This window comes from Rhincodon typus, chromosome 6, assembly GCF_021869965.1.
Source record: "Rhincodon typus isolate 14 chromosome 6, sRhiTyp1.1, whole genome shotgun sequence".
Taxonomy (NCBI): domain Eukaryota; kingdom Metazoa; phylum Chordata; class Chondrichthyes; order Orectolobiformes; family Rhincodontidae; genus Rhincodon; species Rhincodon typus.
The window spans coordinates 102,212,395-102,233,080 of NC_063337.1; the positions used below are offsets into that span (position 1 = coordinate 102,212,395).

Genomic DNA, 20,686 nt, shown 5'->3' on the forward strand with positions numbered 1-20,686 from the left:
TCTGAAGAAGTGTCCAGACCCGAAATGTCAGCTTTCCTGCTCCTCTGATGCTGCTCGGCCTGCTGTGTTTATCCAGCTCTACACCTTGTTATCTCAGATTCTCCAGCATCTCTACTATCTCTGAATTTATTCATATTAATTATGTTGGCACAATAAACCTGTTTCATATTGGCAATGAGTTGGAAATCTGTGACTGTTCCAGATTACAGAAATCTTTTCTACTGCTATCATCATTGAAGACTGTTCAGGTTGCCAGAGCTAGTGATGTTTGTGAGGAAGAACAAGCAACGGCGTAGACAATGAGCATCATTCCCCCATGTGAGTCAGAGTATGGCATAGTTTGATGAACAAATGGACATGACTGAATCCAACCTGATGCTAAATGCCAAGGTGATTTGGAAGCAACCAGTTCAAGTAAAATATTTGGCTCTATTAACTTCCCAGGAAACATTTTCGACCGTTGTGGCAGGAATCACACCAAACCCAAAGCAATCCACAAACAGCAGGAGCAAGGAGGCAACGTATTGGTTTCACCACCAATGCAATCACTGACGCTGAATGAGAGAGTCCAAACTAGTGAATGTGTTGAAGTTAAAAAGCTTACATGCTTCCTCACAAATCTATAGGCAGATTGAGAATAAAAATCTGTTGTCACAGGTTGAAGATGTGTTGCGTATAACTCCATGTAAGTCACCACTGAAAAGAGGGGACCAATGTCCACTAATTTAAGATACTCTGAGGAAGAAATTGTCTCTTTCAGCAGGGAAGACATCTTTTGTGAGGAAAGTTAGAGGTCTCCCAGTTTAAATGTCCTACTGGCTTCAGACTGTAAGGGAACGAATCAAAGACAACAGTCTTCCAGACAATAAACTACCAGTCCTCCAAATCTGAAGAGAACAGATTCAAGGAGAATAACTTTAATTTTAAAGTGATTGGAGGAAGGTATAGGGGAGATGTTAGAGGTAGGTTCTTCACACAGAGAGTGCTGGGTGCGTGGAATGTGCTACCAGCAGTGGTAGTGGAGTCAGATAATTTAGAGACTTTTAAGTGACTCTTGGATAGGCACATGGAGGATAGTAAAAAGTAGGGTATGCAGGGTAGAATGATCTTAGTAGGATAATAGGCCAGCACAACATCATGGGTTGAAGGACCTGTACTGTGCTGTAATGTTCTATGTTCTATAATGACACCTCCAGATTACCTGATTATTTAAAGGCAAAGGATTCGGGGAAAATTGTGTTATGGTAAATACCATTGCATACACAAATATAAACATTAATAGACTTGTGAGTAGAATAGCTTAGAAGCTTGAAAGAGTGAGATTTGACAGCTGATCCTCCCCAAAATTTCTGTCACCATGTCTAACACATCAATGTAACCTGTAACTCTTTTGAGGAAGGTTAACTCTGATTTCTTTCCACATATGCTGCCAGGCCTGCTGAGCTTTTCCAGCAATTTCAATTTTTGCAACCTGTAACGAGTTGCTAACATGCACATGAGCAATAAACTAGATCTTGTTAATTACAAGTGATTCTTCTAGTTCAATCAGGAAATGGTTTTCCTCTGCCACAATAAAACAAGTGGACCTCAATTTTTTCTATACTTAAAGAGGATGGTAGCACCAAGCTTCATAATGAGCAACAGCTCTTGGAGTGCAGTGAGCTGGCATGTCTACATAACATTGAAATTGTGAGACCTCATTTCTGGCTAGGACCTAGACACAGGTCCAGAGCAAGACATTGTAATTTACTGCACTCCCTGACTCAACTGAGGACATTAATAAGAGGCCAATGGTTAGTTTGCATTTAAACGCAACAGTCTAGCTATGAGTGCTAAACATCTTCTATATAGAAAGCTTGTTAATTGAGGGGCAACAATTTCTAGGCTGTTAACATAGCCTGGACCTATTGGGCAAGAGTTAGACTTTTAAAGAAACTTATTAAGGAGTTTGTGATTAAGACCTTATACAATGTCCTCTGAGTCTGGAGGCTATTTATCACAGATAACAGAAATAGACAGTGTAGTGTAGTGATATAAACAGCAGGTTGGATATATGTTAGCAATGTTAGCTTATGCCAGCTTGAAGGATCTAACTATATCGAAGCAGAGAGTGACAACGACCTTGACATTCACTGGTAGCAACATCTTCATTATGCTGTGAGGCAGTTGGTTCTTTTGAAGGATGTGGTCCAATTCAGCGATCATCTACTTGTAAATTGTAATAACTGTTACATTAATAGCAAGAGCATATCACTTGTGGTGTCAGATTGTGTCACATCACATGAAACAGAGAGATGTTTCTGATGGAATCTTACTGAACCATTTCACTATCATGAGGTAAATAGTTCATAAATTGTCATTAGTACGGATTCCAGTCCTCATCAGTCAAAAGCATTCAGAATATGAACTTAATTCTTGGCAGCAACAGATTACTAGCATTTACCAAGGATTCTAGCTGATCCTGATAAAGGTCAGAATGTGAAAAACTGGTTCCACAGCAGAGCACACTCAGGAAACAGTCAGGAAACACTCAGGAAGCAACTAATCACTGCTGGAGTCCCACGACGTAAGCAAAGTAATAGAAAAAGGCTTACCCACTTCCTGATCCCTTGGACCACACACAACCTTAACCACAACGCACACACCAGATCAACTGGTGTCACAATGACAATGGATTCCAGTCCATTTCAGACTTGCTCAGAAGCGAGGCAAGAATCAGGTTAGTTACCTGGACACAACCAGTTCTGACTGGCCAGAAGATTGATAAAGAAACTGGTAAGAAGTTATTAAATTCTTTGACTTTTAATTTGGGACTAAAACCAAGAGTAGACAAAATGTAGTTTAGTCAGAATGGCCAAGAGCCGTAATTCAAAAATTATTGAGCCACAATTTCCTCCAACTAACTACTCAGAAAAGCAAGGCCATTTTCTTTGGAACCCTCCCAGAACTCCAGTTTCCAGTTACCATAGTTGTTACTGTCTCTCACGACCATTTGAGACGGAACTGAATGTTCACAACCTGAGCTTTGTGTTTGACAATATGTCTATTTATCCATGTCATCACCAAGACTGCCCACTTTTGAGGTTTTTGTATTGTCTGAGATTAAATTTACATATTCCTTAGATAAAGGTTTCATCCACTTTAGTTCTCCATGAGGAGCCATATTTGCATTGTTTCCCAACTAATCTACCCTTTCCAAATTCATTTCTTCCCTGCCACCTTCCTGATCTCTACCCTTGTTTAAAATCTGAAAAACCTCTCACCTTTTCTAGTTCTTCTCACTGCAGCCCCAAAATGGTTCCTACCTTTGCAGTTTGGAAGAGTAAGGGGCGAGTTGATTGAAACGTACAAGGTTCTGGGGGCCCTTGGCAGGGTGGATGTGGGAAGGACGTTTACTCTTCTGGGACAATCTAGAACCAGGAATCATTGTCTAAAATTCAGCAGTCATCATTTAAGACAAAGAGAAGATTTTTTTTTTCTCTCACAAAGGATCATCAGTCTTTGGAACTCTCTTCCTCAAAAGACAGTGGAGTTAGATGGATTCATATCAGCACATTATCCAGTGCAGACATGAATGTGAAGCAACCAGATCAGCCATGACCTCATTGAGAGGCATAGCATGGACTAAGTGGATTACTCTTGCTCCTAATTCATTTGTTTGTGTATTAATTACTGCTACATTAGAGAGAATGGGAGACCATTTTCAAGCGCGAGGAAGTTCTGGGAATTGTGCAACTATGCCGATCTTTGCGTTGAAATGAGCTGGAAAGGCCCAGGGAAGGTTTTGGAGTTGCACAAGGGAATGGAGAAGGGGCAGGAGTGAGCTTCATGTCATCTCAGCGTCTGCTGAAAACTCAGTCAACAGCAGATCATCAGAACATTCATCTAGGCTTCCACAAGTGAAGAAAGGAATTCTGCCACAGAAACTTGTTTTCCTTGCACCAGCAGGTCATTGTAGTCGTGAAGTATCACTGTTGGGTGGCATGAGAAAGGGCACTCTGCCAGCAAATCAAGGAACTTTAGGAGCCTGTGCCACAGAAGAGAAATCTAGAATACCTTGAGCACTGGGCCTACTGCAACAGGCTTATCTACCTGGAAATGTCCAGGGAGATAGCGACTAACATCTCCGTACTCCTTATTGCTGAATTATCCCCTTGAACATCATTCCTTTCTGTAACAAAAACAAAGTTGCTGGAGAAGTTCAGCAGGTCTGGCAGCATCTGTGAAGGAAAAAACAGAGTTAACGTTTCGGGTCCGATGACCCTTCCTCGGAACAGAGTTCCTGATTTACAGCATCCGTAGTTCTTTCGGTTTTTATTCCTTTCTGTAACACTGATAGCATATTTGTCTTTTCAGGGGTCTGCCATTGACCTTTGTACTTTGAGGGTCCACAGCCTCAAGAAACTTTTGATGGATGGTCAAGTATCTGCTGCTCTACCTCATTGCCCTGTTGAGAATGGGTCAAACTTCACTCCTACCTCAGAGTGAGACTGCCCACAGATGTTTTTGACACTAGCTCCTGCACACTAGTGTTGTGCTTCTCATCCAATGCCACTCACTGTAACACTGTATATGGACCCAGTGTGATGAGATGTGTCTTTAAGTGGAATTTGTCCTGTCATGTGTGTCTTGAAAGCAAGTGTTGTAAGCTTGGATCCGAGTTGTCTGCTCTGAGCTCAGCAGTGTAGCTAGCTTTGGATGTTTGTTTGAAGTAAAGAAGCATGTATGTGTGAGTCAGGCTCCCACAGGCCCTGGGCTTTGAGGTCCTGCTTCCATTGATGAGACTAGAATTTTGGAAGAAGCCCATGCTCTCCATGCTGCTGCAAAAGCTTGTGTTTTGTCCTTACTTGATAAAATGTGGGGCTGGAGGAGCACAGCAGGTCAGACAATATCTGCAGAGCAGGAAAGTTGGCATTTCGGGTGAGGACCCTTCGTTACTGCTGGGTTTGTGTTTTTGAGTTTTCCTTTCTATTGGCCTTTGCCAAGCGTATTTATTGAATGTTGCTGTATTGGAACACGTAGTAGTTAAATAATATATTATTTTGTTAAGTATTTCAATAGAGTGACAGTTTAACCAATTCTTTTTTTTTAAATTTGCCTGTATTTTACCTGTGGTGTAAGAATAAAGAGTGGTCACTAACATTGGTAGTGGGGAAAATTCTTGAATCCATTATGAAGGAATTTATAGCAGAGCATTTAGAAAGCAGCGGCAGGATCAGACAGAGTCAGCATGGATTTTTATGAAGGCGAAATCATGCTTGACAAATCCGTTGGAATTCTATGAAGATGTAACTAGTAGGTTGACAAGGGGAGCCAGTTGACGTGGTGTATTTGGACTTCCAGAAAGCATTTGACAAAGTCCCACATAAGACATTATTGTGCAAGATCAAAGTGCATGGAACTGGGGGAAGTGTATTGAGATGGATAGGAAACTGGGTGTCAGAGACAAAACAACGAGTAGCAATTAATGGGTCCTTTTCAAATTAGCAGGCACTAACTAATGGGTTGCCATATGGTTCGGTGCTATTTACAATATATATTCATGATTTGGATGAAGGAACAAAACGTAACATCTCAAAGTTTATAGATGATACAAGTTGGGTGGGAGGGTGAACTGTGACGAGCAAGCAGAGATCCTCCAGCATGGTCTGGACAGGTTGGGTGAGGGACAAATCAATGGCAGATGCAGTATAATTTGGATAAATGTGAGGTTATTCACTTCAGAAGCAAAAACAAGAAGGCAGATTACTACCTGAATGGCTGTAAATTGGGAGAGGGGAGTGTGCAGTGGGACCTGGGTGTCCTTGTGCACCAGTTGCTGAAGGTAAACATGCAGGTACAGCAGGCGGTAAAGAAGGTAAATGGTATGTTGGCCTTCATTGCGAGAGGTTTCAAGTACAGGAGCAGGGATGTGTTGTTGCAGTTATACGGGGCCTTGGTGAGACCACACCTGGAATATTACTGGAGCAAAGACCTGAACCATCCCCACCCACCACCACCCTGCTCCGCTTGGCCGAGCTTGTCCTCACCCTCAACATTTTCTTTTTCAACTCCTCTGATTTTCTTCAGGTAAGAAGGGTTGCCATGGGTACCTGCATGGGCCCTAGTTATGCCTGTCTTTTCCTGGGGTACATGGAACATTCCTTGTTCCAGTCCTATTCCGGCCCCCTCTTCCTCCGATATATCGATGTTATCATCGGTGCTTCTTCCCTTTCTCGTCTGGAATTGGAAAACTTCATCAATTTCGCCTTCAATTTCCACCCTGCCATCACGTTCACCTGGTCTATCTCTGACTCCTCCCTTCGCTTCCTCGACATTTCTGTTTCCATTTCTGGGAATAGACTGCCCACTAATATCCATTACAAACCCACTGACTCCCACAGCTACCTGGACTATACATCCTCACACCCCACTTCCTGTAAAGACCCCATCCCATTCTCTCAGTTCCTCCGTCTCCGTCGCATATGTTCATATGAGGCCAACTTCGACAAGGGAGCCTCCAAAATGTTTACCTTCTTCCTCAACTGAGGATTCCCCAGCTCCGTTGTCGACAGGGCCCTCAACCAGGTCCGACCCACCTCCCGCACTTCCGCCCTCACCCCTTCTCTTCCCTCCCAAAACAGCGATAGGGTTCCCCTTATCCTCACCGACCATCCCACCAGGATTCACATCCAGAAGATCATCAGATGCCATTTCCGCCACCTCCAGCAAGATGCCACCACCAGACACATATTCCCCTCCCCTCCCTTGTCTGCCTTCCGCAGGGACCGTTCCCTCCAGGACACCCTGGTCCACACTTCCTTCACCCCCAACACCGCCCCACAGCCCTACGGCACCTTCCCCTGTAACCGGCGAAGGTGAAACACCTGCCCATTTACCTCCTCCCTCCCCAGTATCGAAGGGCCCAAACATACTTTCCAGATGAAGCAACACTTCACCTGCACTTCCCAGAATCTGGTCTACTTCATTCGCTGCTCACAATATGGTCTCCTCTACATTGGGGAAACGAACGTAGACTTGGCGACTGCTTCGCAGAACATCTACGTTCTGCTCGCAAAAAAGACCCTGAACTACCTGTTGCCTGCCACTTCAATGCACCACCTTGCTCCCTGACCAACATCTCTGTCTCTGGCTTGCTGCATGTTCCAGTGAGGCCCAACACAAGCTGGAGGAACAATACCTCATTTTCCGCTTGGAGACCCTACAGTCCTCCGGACTCAATATTGAGTTCAATAATTTTAGGGCCTAAACTCTCCTATGTCCCAGCCCCCTACCCCACACACCAGGCCTTTTTACCACAAAGCCTGCCATTACACACTCCCTGTTGTTAGTCACTAACGGTCCCCATAAACAACTGTTCACCCTCCCAACCTGATTGTTAGCAACTCCATTGTCTGTCCAACTGTCTTTCTCTCTCTTTGGGCTCTATCTTCTCGTTTACTCCCTACCCCAGCCACCTCCCTATTTTCTGCATATAAACTGACATTTTCCCAGCCACTATCAGTTCTGAGGAAGGTCACCGGACCAGAAACGTTAACTCTGTTTTTCCCTTCACAAATGTTGCCAGACCTGCTGAGCTTTTCCAGCAACTTTGTTTTTGTTCCTGGAATATTGTGTGCAGTTTTGGTCTCCCTTTCTGAGGAAGGATGCTCTTGCTTTCAAGGGAATGCAACGAAGGTTCACCAGGCTGATTCCTGGGATGGCAGGTCTGACGTATGAGGAGAGATTGTTTCGGTTAGGATTGTTTTCGCTGGAGTTCAGATGAATGAAGGGGGATCTTTTGGAGACTTATGAATTTCTAGCATGACCAGACAGAGTAGATGCAGGGAAGATGTTCCCAATGGTGTGTGTGTCCAGACCAGGGGTCACAGTCTGAGGATTCAGGATAGACCATTTAGAACTGAGATGGGGAGAAATTTCTTTACCCAAAGAGCCTGTGGAATTCAATACCACGGGCAGTAGTTGATGCCAAAACGTTGAATATATTCAAGAGGCAGCTGGATATAGCACCTGTGACGAATGGGATCAAAGGTTATGGAGAGAAAGCAGGATTAGGCTATTGAGTTGGACGATCAGCCATAATCATGATGAATGGCAGAGCGGGCTCGAAGAGCCGAATGGCCTCCTCCTGCTCCTATCTTCTATGTTTCTATGTTCTGCTTAAAACCTAGTAGTTCGAATTCCATCTGGGACGAAACGCCTTACACTTGCCTTTAAATAAGAAAATTTAATGTCTACGCTATCTCCTTGCTATAATTTGAGTGGGTTTGGTTTGGTCCATTACACCCAATGAGGTCACAAATCCTGCTCTGGGACTTGTCCTGGACGAATGAGCTGCCACATGAAGCAGTGGAAGCTGGTTAAATTACAACATTTAAAAGGCATCTGGATGGATATATGAAAAGGAAGGGTTTAGAGGGATACGAGCCAAATGCTAACAAATGGGCCTCAATTTATATAGGATATATGGTCGGCATGGACATATTGGACTGAAGGGTCTGTTTCTGTGCTGTACATCTCTATGGCTCTATGACACTATACGGTGTGCTGCTACTTCCCTGGACAGTTTTTACCCTCCTCCTCCTGATATATGAAGGATTCCTTAGTTCCTATAGCTGGACACACATTACTGGGACATGTCTGAGGCACCAGACAAGATCTTGAGAGATTGCCCTGGAGACTTTCAGAGTACCCCAATGAATCATTGATCTTGCGTCATTAGTTTGATGTCCTTACATGGTAGAGAGAGGGTAGTAAGTTATAGCCTAGTTACAAGTGTTCACTACTTCCAGGTCTGGTGGCTTCAGCATAGCTAAACCCATGTAATGTGGCATGTTTGAATATTGTATCTTAATGTTCTAGGGGGCTAGAGCTCCTTGAGGGGACTTACATATCTTGGGATGAAGTGATGCTGGTCATAGAAGTGCAGAGTAATTTGCCCCCCCTGTAGAGGCTGTAGGGATAGGGGCGGTGAGAAAGTCAGTTCACTTGAAGGCAGAAAACGGGCAGCGGCCTCTGAGCTGAATTATTGTGCACATTTGTAGTACTGTGAACTGCTACAAGTTCAGATGGGAGTGTGCAAGCGCTTGGAAGGGAGTGCAGAAGCAGTTCCGTCACTCAGAATTGTGCTTTCCCAGGCATTAGAGCAAATAGTCAAGTGACATGCAATGGTTTGTGAAATTACTCGAGGATCATTCACACTGGGCCGACAGACACAGGAACATCAAGCTGCTTATAAAAATGATACACTAACTGTCGTGATCTGAACGAGATCAGCCAGGTGGACATCACAGAATATGAGTTCCCTACCTGTGGCTGTAAAACTGGTCCAATCAGGGAGCCCTGGCTGACAAGTGTCAAGCATCCTGGTCACTCTGAGAGCAGGCTCTGAAGAAGCTGGGCGGCATGGTGACTCTGTGGTTAGCAATGCTGCCTCACAGCACTAGGGACCCAGGTTCGATTCCACCCTCAGGCAACTGTCTGTGTGGAGTTTGCACATTCTCCCTGTGTTTGCTCCAGTTTCCTTCCACAGTCCAAACATGTGCAGGTTGGGTGGATTGGCCATGCTAAATTACCCGTAGTGTTCAGGGCTGTGTAGATTAGGGAGATAGGTCTGGGTGGGATGCTTTTTGTGTCAGTATGGACTTGTGGGCCAAAGGGCCTGTTTCCACACTGTAGGGATTCTATGAAGCTGGATGAGTATCAGGTGCTATGCACATGTGAATAAAGGGTGACTTGGGGGATGGAATATTGGGCTTTTTGGAGTTATTTCACTCACCATTTCAGGTTTGATGCTCAGCCAGCACTTTCAACAATCACTGCGCGGTGGCTTAATGGTTAGCACTGCTGCCTTACAGCGCCAGAGGTCTGAGTTCAATCCCACCCTCGGGCGACTGTCTGTGTGGAGTTTGTATGTTCTCCCTGTGTCTGCATGGGTTTCCTTCGGCTACTCCGGTTTCCTCCCACAGTCTAAAGATGTGCAGGTTAGAGTGGATTGGCCATGCTAAATTGCCGATAGTGTCCAGGGATATGCAGTCCAAGTGGATTGGCCATGGTAACCCAGGGTTATACGAGTCTGGGTTGTATGCTTTTCCGAGGGGCAGTATGGACCAAATGGCCTTCTCCCACGCTGTAAGAATCCTATGTTTCTATGAATCACTCTTCCTTCACTGGGAACTTTGCATTTCTTGTGACACAAAGATGAAACAGAATTGACCGTTTTATCTATCATATCTCCCAAAGATGATTTGATTCATGTTTGTTTATGCCATTGTTTTTACCACTGTGTTGTTGCAGGAGGCACCAATTCCATTGCCACCCATTGTAACGATGCTGTCACTTTAAGAGGTTATTTTGTCCTGGTTTTGTTTTTTGAAGAGAAGTTGTAAGACAAAGGTACAGAGCTGGCCAGTTGAGACCACTTGAGTAAACAGCTTGGGAGGCCTTTTTTTTTAACAGCCTGAACAGGCCTGGCCAGCTCTCACTGACCCAGTTTTCTTGGTTTTGGGTGTTTTTTTCAGTAGCATCAGAAGCTATTGGTGTTTCAACAGAGTTGGAAGCTTCAGTGAATGTGTCCTGGCTACTATTCTGTCTGAATTTTCTCTTGATTTTTTTTTTTCCTCCTTGATTAGAGAACGGCATGAGGAAATCTATGTCTGAAGTTTTCCTTTATTTGCCAAGAAGTGTGTTTGTGGGATATTACTACTTTAGGACAGTTATCTTGTTATAGTCACTGCATCTATTATTCTGTTGTTATTCTAAATTCCTCTTTCTTTGATTGTATTTTAATTGTGTTTTGCTTAACATTGAGTAGTTTAACCAGTTGCATTGCATTGGGACCAGATACTTTACATTTGCCTTTAAAATAAGAATAAGTTAGGGTCTAGGGTGCTTTCTTAGAGTATTTTGAGGGGATCTGGTCTGGTCCATAGCACCATCCTTGCCCAGCACTGCCAGGATGGAGCGGTGGAGATTTCCCAACTCTGGATTCCCACCACTCAGATGAAAATTCCTCCTCAATTCTGTTTCTCTCTCTGCTATCAGGACTGTGATTATTTTTCCCACAAGTTTCTGCTGTTACTGCATCTGCGCTTCAGGCCTCTGTCCTCAGTAAGACACTGAAGGTGGTCATGGAGTTATTGAATACTCCATGATGGAATACACTTTTCTCAAATATTACAGCCGAGAGCACAAATAAATTATTCTAATCCAGTGAGTTGAGGTTTCTGCTCCACTGACCCTGATCTAGTCACATGGCAATGATCCAAGGACCGGGTCTCTGCAGACCACAGAGGCCTGTCCTTATACAACATTGCGATGACTGTCACTGAGCTAAGTTAATTATAAATGTCAATTCTAAAATAACATTTTCCAACTATTTACCTATAAACCAACATCAACAGTGGCTCAAAGCAACACTTTCACCTTTAAGTCAATTGGATTTAAGGATCAAGATGCACCTAGACACTGAGCAAAATAATGCTAGGACATTATCCTGTTGGCATTTGTGGGATCTTATGGTGTGGAATGCTTCTGAAATTGCAAAATGAAATGCTTCATAAGTTATTTATCAGCTGTGAAGCATGTTGGGTTGTTCTGAAATGATAAAAGATACAAATTAAATGAAAGTTTTTTCTTTTAATAACGCTTCGGAGGAAACCATGTCTTTTTTCTAATTTTTGATTTACTACCTTCACTTAAAAAAAGGCAGGGCTTCACATAGCAGTTATTATGATCAAAGGAAACTGAGAGTGAAAAATGTTTTGGATCACTTATTATTTCATAACACAAGAAGGCGGCGAGACCTCAAAGTCCAATCTGTTTTATGCTCCTTTGCTTTTTGAAACAGTGTTGAAAAGTGTCCTGATCATGCAGCTTTCAGACCTTCTGCATGTCCAGACATGAACATCCGCAGCAGCAGGCAGTGACTAGAATTGTCTCACTTGCTGCAGCATTTTACTCTCTCTTTTGTGGATATGCTTTCTGCTGTTCTCTCACCCGTTTAAAGTTTCATGAAACCAATTGCTCACCTACAAAATCTGCATGTGTGCAACTGGGCGCAATCATTGGCCTGCAGCAACATGGGTGTGGCACTCCCAGAAACACTTTGGTCCAGATTATGACTCAGAATCAGTACTTCCCTAATCTTCAGAAGCCATATTTTACAGCAAGAAAGTTCATGTCTTCGTTTGGATTTTTACATGTTGATATATGTACAGGATAAAGTAAGTAACATTGCCTTAAATGATCTGATTCAGAGGTGGAACATTGAGGGGGCTATACCCATGACCTATAGGTGAAAATGGCAACCTGAACTTGGTTGTTTTAACACACCTTGATCTGTAATGCTATGTTAGTCTGTGATTATCGGTTGTCAGAGAAAAGTATACAGTATCAAATTTCAGATTTGTTGTTACTTATCAAAATTATATACAGTTCTGAGAGGTAGTACAAAGTGAAGAGAAATGACAGTAAAACATAACAAGAGGAAATAGCCTCTCAGGGAACTGACACCATTGGGCATTCATTTAAAATATCCACTTGACTACGCAACCCGTGAACCTATTTGGGAATTAATTATTATTGCATGAATCAAAGTTTTCAGTACTGTGTGCTGTTGGCTGGTGGTTATGTGTGAAAACATTGGCAGCGAATCTTTGTATTTCAAATAATTGTGGGATAGTTTGGACTTGAAGATAAAGGGTGTGGCAGTAAAACATTGCCTGAATAATTTAATGTTTGCTTTAATTGCTGACTGAGACCAAAAGTTAACCTTGGCAACTCAAATCAGCGTTGCATGTTTCTGACTTGGGAATGATTTCTCCCGCAGAATTTTATTTTTGTTTTGTTGCAACTTGGATTTTTGGGTTTTTTTACTTGAAGTATCTCTAGATGGTGAATCTAACCCCGTGGCGTTGTCAAGTAGATGTGATTGTTCTGATGTTTCACCAACACGACATTCCATGTTGTTATCGTTCTAGAATCCTATTGTCTATGAAACAACACACTACACAGAATGGCAGCTGTTTGTATCCATGCCCACCATTTGTGAATAGATTTCATCTTGTTCGATAACACCACACGCAAGGAGCCACCAGGTTACCTATGTTTTAAATTTGGAGAGTCTCTGTCCCTAGTGGGCAAATGCTTGATCCACACCTTTGTTTGCTGCCACAGCAGATGGTAAAATTTGTATCCAATTAAAAATCTGGAATTAAGGGTCTAATGATGACCATGAAATCATTGCTGATTGTCGGGAAAAACAGATCTGGTTCGTTAATGTCCTTCAGGGTAGAAAACCTGCCATTCTTACCTGGCCTGCCCCCATGTGACTCCAGACTCACAGCAACGTGGCTGGCATATTTGCTCGCCGAGCTGGCTTGTTTTCATTCAGACATTTTGTCACCATGCTAGGGAACATCATCAGTGTGGCCTCCGATGAAGCGATGTTGTTCCACTCCACTTGGACGGGAATTCCTAGAGGCATGGTTTTCAACCCGTAATGCAATCAGCAAACATATAGAATTGGACCCCATATACAAACCCATACAGATCAAAAGCGGAAATGAGAGTACACACCATAACGGACTGGACAGTATAAATTCTAAGCGGAGTAGAATAACATCGCTTCATCGGAGGCTCCACTGTTGATGTCACCTAGCACGGTGATGAAACGTCTGAACGAGAACAAGCCGGCTCGGTGAGCAAGTCAACAACCTCATCCACAACCTGAGCTACAGATTTTTGCTAAAACTTCAAATTTGAGAGATCTGTTCAAAAGTCTGATAACTGGAGGGAAGAAGCTGTTTGTGAATCTGCTTGTACGTGTATTCAAACTTTTATATCTTCTGCCAGACGGAAGAGGTTGGAAGAGAGTATAACCGGGTGGGAGGGGTCTTTGATTATGCCGTTTGCTTTCCTGATACAGCAGGAAGTATAGATGGAGTCAATGGATGGAAGGCTAGTTTGCGTGATGGACTGGGCTGTGTTCATGGCTGTCGAGGATATAGGCATCAGGGCAGGTTCCAGGGTACCTGTTGCAGACGTATGACATGTGGTAGTGATGTACATTGATAGACTGAAACTCTTTTTAGCCATGTTATGAAATGGTGTTTTCAAAGCTCTGTACTGGGAGAAACCAGCTATGTCGGCAAAGCACCTACTGCATGTGCTGCAGCACTCTCCTTGTCATGGGGAAGTGAGATGCGGCAATGTGAACTGATAAGTTTGAGAGAGCTGACACAGGTGCCCAGTGGAACATTGGAAGCAGCCAGCTACCTAAAAGTTTAGCACAGTTATCTGCTTTAACAGCAATTGGACAGTGTGGTAATCCACCCCTTCAGAACGTGGGTCTACTCCAGCAGATGACAGCTGTGTGATAATGTCCCAGGATGTCTTCAGGCTGTGGCAGCAATGCACCTTGCTTATCTCGACTCTGAACCTCCTGTACCACTAGCTCATTGTGAAGGGATATTCAGCTGTGATTTCTTCATATGGAGGCCATTCAGTAGCTTCTTGTCCTGGGGTCGCTGATTGTTTTTCTTCAATTTCTCTGTGCCTTCCTTGCAACCTGGCCACAATGACAATAAACTCTGCTGTGGGTTGATGCATTGGTTATGGTTTTCAACGAACCTGTGTGGGAAATATCAGAATACAAATGATTCCTTTAGTAATGCAACCTTTCAGAATCCACATCGCACGTCACTAAGAGTTTAGTGATAGTAAGAACTGCCGATGCTGGAGTCAGCGATAACAGTGTGGAGATGGAGGAACACAGCAGGCCAGGCAGCATCGGGACCCTTCCTGACCCGAAACGTCAACTTTCCTGCTCCTCTGATGCTGCCTGGCCTGCTGTGTTCCTCCAGCTCCACGCTGTGTTATCACTAAGAGTTTAGTGTAGGCTTTGATATGGTGGAACATGGTGTCTGAGCAGGAGGGACTTGGAATGTCTTTTACCTGGGCCTTTGACATGGTGTTGGTTGTTCTGATGCATTTTCATCAAATATGCCGTTCAAATACAGTAGGAGGTTGTAAGTGATGCAGGATTACTATAAACAGAATAGAATTCTTACAGTGTGGAAGCAGGCCATTCGGCCCATTGCGTCCACACCGACCCTCCAAAGAGGATCCCACCCATACCCAAACCAACCCCCTACTCTATCCTTGTAACTCTGCATTTCCTATGGCTAATCCACTTAGCCTGCATAACCCTACACATAACAGGCAATTTAGCATGACAATCCACCTAACCTTCACATCTTTGGACTGTGGGAGGAAACCAGAGCAAACGCGCACAGACATGGGGAGAACGTGTGAAACTTCAGTCGCCTGAGTGCGGAATTAAACCCAAGTCCCTGGCACTGTGAGGCAGCAGTGCTAAGTACTGAGCCACCATGCCACACTCCCTTTCCCCGTCTATGTCATCCGGGAAAAGTAGCATTGCTCAGAAGAGTGTGTTCACAAATATTTACAGTTCAAGGTGATCGGAAATCGGATCCACCCCTTATACATCCTCTGAGACTTGGACTGTTTTCGGGAATTGTTGCCCACAGATGACAATTATTAAGATTGTCTGCCTGTGATTACTCCAGGTTCACTGCGATAACAATGACTGACTTGGAGTTCATTTGGAAGAATTTCTGCTGGGGTTGAATAGCTAAGGGTTGCAACTACTAGACAGGCAGTGGTAGTGGCTGAAGATTATGAACTGGTTCAGAAAATCGAAACTTTCTTCTCTCACCGTGATAAATTTGAAAGGAAGCGAAAGTGAAAGTAAGTCAGTCAGTTGTGTAGGGTAAAGAGCTGAGGATGCCCCAGAACTGCCCCTCTGATCAGAACAGAAAGTACTGAAGGCGGAAGTGAGAATGAAAGACCTAAATATTTTCGGAGAAACAAAGTGAAACACATGCTGGAAGCTGCGAGCTAAGCCCATGGAATTTGTTGGGATTGTAAGAATGAATCTGAAAAGGGAACATGAAAGAGAAATACCATGGATTAAATTGTATCTTTCACTGCAACAGAGAATCTGGAGGTAAATGCCATTGTAAGTGCAAGAGCAGTTGGTTAGAAGAGAGATATTAAAGGTTTTGTCTAATGTAACAGTAGCCTTTTTTGTTTCCATTGATGCAGCCAAACCCTTACGTATACTAAGGAATACAGAGGCTGCTCAGACTCTTCTTTACTGAAGAAGGATTTAATTTTCCCTCCACGCTGAAAGCCAAAGTTTTGATAAATGAGATAAATAGAGAGTATATCACAGTTCCATTGAAGTAAAGTCAAACTGAAGAGTGATGTCTTGTCCGGACTAGTGGTAGTTGGAGTCATTGAGAACTTACCCATGGACAGAGTTGATTTATTCCTGGGGAATGATCTATAATTGCAAAGTCCTCGTCCTGTCCAACAGACCTATCCAGTACCACCCCCACCAATACCCTTCTCCACCTTGCCAAATTAGCCCTCACCCTCAATAACTTTTCCTTCAATTCTTGCCACTCTCTCCACATCCAGGGGTTGCCATGGGCACTCACATGGGCCCCAGCTACGTCTGCCTGTTTGTCGGTTATGTTGAACAGTCCCTCTTCAGGATGTACACCGGTATTGTTCCCCAGCACTTCCTCCATTACATCGATGACTACATTGGTGCTGCATCCTGCACCCAGACTGCACTGGAGCAGTTCATCAACTTCACTAACAGCTTCCAACCCGCCCTCAAATTCACTTGGTCAATCTCAGACACCTCCCTCCCCTTTCTTGACCTCTCCGTTTCCATTTCTTGCAACAGCTTGCAGACCAACACTTGCTATAAATCCACAGACTCCCAGAGCTACTCAGACTGCACCTCCTCCCAACCTGTATCCTGGAAAAACTCCACCCCATTTTCCAAATTCCTCCATCTTCGTCGCATTTGCCCTGACGAGGAAATGTTCCACTCCCAAGCATCCCAGATGTCTGCCTTTTTCAAACAATGTTCTTTTCGCCCCTCTGTCATCCAGACAGCCCTCCACCATGCCTCCTCCATTCCCCGCTCCAAAGCTCTAAACCTTTGCCCCCGATATAATAAAAAATAGGGTTCACTTGCCCTCACTTTCCACCCCACCAGCCTCTGCATCATGTATCATCCTCAAACACTTCCGCCTACTCCACTTAGGCCCCATCACCTGGAACATCTTCCACTCCCCACCCCTCTCTGCCTTCCGCGAGGACCATTCCCTTTGTCACTCCTTCGTTCATCCACACTCCCCACCAATAACCCCAACCCAGCCACTACCTTCCCCAGTAACCATAAAAGACACAACACCTACCCACACACCACCTCCCTCACCTCCATTCAAGGCCCTAAACAGCCCTTCCAAGTGAGACAGAGCTTCACCTGAACCTCTTCTAACCTAGTCTATTGCATCTGGTGCTCCCGATGTGGTCTTCTCTATACCGGTGAGACCAAACACAGACTAGGTGACCGTTTTGCTGAGCATCTCCACCAGGCCCATAATGGCCAACCTAACCTCCTGGTCACCGCCCATTTCAACTCCCCGTCCCACTCCCCCTCCCAACATGTCCATCCTCAGCCTCCTCCAGTGTCGTAGTGACTCGGAACGCAAATTTGAAAAGAACAGCACCTTATCTTCCGTCTGGGCACCCTCCGGCCCAGAGGACTCAACATTGAGTTCTCCAAGTTCAAATAACCTTCCCATCCATTCCCCAGCCTCCCCTTCCAGCCCACCTCCTCCCTTCCATTTCAACTTCTGACCCTCCCTTCCAGCCACCAACCAGATTCATCCCTCCCATCGACCATCATACATACCACCAGTGTCAACCTATCACTACCATTCCGCCTCCACCCCTTCCCCCAACTTTATCTGCAGCTCCCCCTACCCCCTCATCCAGTCCTGAAGAAGGGTAATACCTGAAACATTGACTGCTCCTTTCGTCCAGCCACAGCCTGACATTCCAACTTCCTGTTTGTCTATCCTGGATAAAGAAACCAAACAGTTTGCGAGTACAGATAGCAGTTATTTTTCCCTTGTGTGATGACAAAACCAAACAGTCCATCATCAGAGGGACATCACAATAATATCACAAGCAGATTTTAGAGTAGGCTAAACCATCTTTATAAATGAGGATAATTAAAAAGAAGTTTTTGGAATTTCTTTGTTAATTGACACTTAAGAAGCAGATCCAGATTTAAGTAAATTAGCACAGACTGTTCAGACTGAATTTGAGGCTCAGTGAGTTCAGAATGTCATTATATTTAAAAACTGATGAGAAATTGGAGATACCATTAGATCTACAGATGAAGAATGGGTGATTGTTCATTGAATAGTAGCACCACTCAGGTATCATTAGGAGATATATTGTGAGTGGCACATCAAATTTCTATGGTGGGACATGTAGGAATATGGAAAACACAAACATCAATAAATAGGTATTTTACCTAACCAAAGTTTTATAAAGTGCAATTCTGTAAAGCATGTTAGGCAGTAAGAAAATCTTGACGTGTAATTAAACTGAAACCTTTGATACCATATCCTGTTTGGAAGAATTATTCAGTTTAGCATGAGTAGATTCTGTCAGACCATTATCGAGAAAGGAAGCAAGACGCCAGCAAATCCTTCCAATTGTGGATAGAACCATGTTATTTTTCAGAAGCTATTCCTTTGAATGACAATTTCAGCTAAGATAGCAGTAGAACAGTTAACTCAGGTTTTTTTTGCTCATTGTGGACTACCAATTGAAATAGAACCTTGATCAGATTGTATCTTCATGTCTAAAGTTGTTCAAGATGACATCAGTGATTTGGGTAGAAAGAAATTGAGGTTAACTGGATATTAACCACAAACACAAAACTTTGGAGAGATACCATCAGACACTCGAAACCATGATTAAGACATATTGTCATGAATAGCCACAGAATTGGGGCAAAAGTTTAGATTTCTTAGTATTTGCTATCTGGGTATACTCCATTTGAGTTAACCTGTGATTATGAGATAAGAGATCCATTCAAATCGATTGACTATAAACTTCTGAAGACAAAGCATGTGAATCCTCTATGTTGGAGTATGTATCCATCTTTCTCAAAAGACTTGCAGGAGCATGGAACACAGCAAGAATGTTTCAAGTGGGTGCTGAAACTTTGGTATTATTGACTTTGCAGGGTGACCCTTTGGAAGTGAGATTCAGTGGTCCATTGTTGGGATTAGTAAAATGACTTATCCGAACGATAATTCTGATCGCAGAAAGAAGAATTGCTTCTATCACGAGCACCATGAAACAATATCATCACTGTGGAGAGAATAAGGAGTAAGCGTATTATACAGTTAGACAGCACAGATACAGACCCTTCGGTCCAACCCGTCTGACCCGATCAAGTATCCTAAACTGAATGAGTTCTATTTGCCAGCATTTGGCCCATATCCCTCCAAACCCTTCCTATTCATGTACCCATCCAAATGTATTTTAAATGTTACAATTGTACCCACTTCTACAACTTCATCTGGCAGCTCATTCCAATCACAGACCACCCTGTGCATGAAAAAGTTGCCCCTCAGGTCCCTTTTAAATCTTTCCCCTCTCACCTTAAACCTGTGCCCTCTAGTTTTGGGCTCCGCTGCCCTGGGGAAAAGCGCTGGCTATTCATCCTATGCATGCCCCTCCTGATTTTATAAACCCCTATATGGTCATCCCTCAGCCTCCGACACTCCAAGGAAAATAGCCCCAGCCTATTTTGCCTTTCTCTATAGTTCAAGCCCTCCAGTCTTGGCAACATCCTTGTAAATCTTTTCTGCTCCCTTTCAAATGTAACAAATCCTTCTCATAGCAGGGAAGATCACAATCAAAGACTAATCAGCCCTTTTGCTGCAAATAAAAGGATTCTCACTGAGTGCTAGAAGCCAGCAAGCAAACAGATCAATAGCTAAAAGCAAACAGGACAACAGAAGAACAGTCTCACTCCAAATATTGCGAGCCAACCACAATAAAGAGGACAAAGTGATTTTAACTAACTCCAAAGCCAAGAATCCCAACATCAACGATTTATGTTGCACCAGCTACACTTCACAACCATTCTCAGAGACTGATCTACAAATCTTCTAACTTTTATCATTTCTTAGTCCTATTCTGCTTGTATGTGTGTTGCATTTATTATTAATTTTTGTGTTTAGTAATGAGTGAACTACTTTATCTCAAGAAATCCTGATTTAATTTATTCCTTGTAAAACATAAATGAATCTGGCCTGAAAGGCATCGACAAGGGAAGGAATCCTGTTCTAAATGAACCTTACCATGACCATCCAAGGAGGGGTGGGTGAACAAAGAAGGGATGCCAGTTTACCCCACCTCACCCGGGAATTTTAGGACATAACTTTGTGTTATAACAGCAGAGTCTTTTAGGCTCCTTTGTTTTTTACATGGTGTTTAAATTCCGAAGCTGCAGATGCATAACAGTCAAGGAAGTCTTCTTAACTCATTGTATATAACTCATTAATCATTCAAATGAGTAAACAAGAGCAGCTACTGTGAGTTATTAGCCATCCTTGTTGTTTCCAGTGGTCTAGGTTACTTCTCACAAGGGAACTCAAGAGGAGAATAATATACAAGTTTTTGAGAGGTGCATAACATTGAACTTTTAAAAGAGACAACAAGGTGTAGAGCTGGATGAACACAGCAGGCCAAGCAGCATCATAGGAGCAGG

General features: G+C 43.6%; 1 protein-coding gene across 3 annotated transcripts in view; it reads left to right on the forward strand.

Moving 5' to 3' along the window:
- LOC109924438 (ETS-related transcription factor Elf-1) overlaps window positions 1–20,686 on the forward strand; it is a 279,416-nt gene that overhangs the window by 91,829 nt on the left and 166,901 nt on the right. The window contains exon 1 of one of the 3 annotated variants that reach the window (XM_048598454.1): window positions 12,129–12,224. The exons of 1 other annotated variant lie outside the window; for it this stretch is intronic. The gene's annotated coding sequence lies outside the window, so the exon portion shown is untranslated. Of the gene's footprint in view, window positions 1–12,128; window positions 12,225–20,686 lie in introns of those variants that run through there. One more of the 3 variants, XM_048598456.1, reaches the window with a different exon arrangement.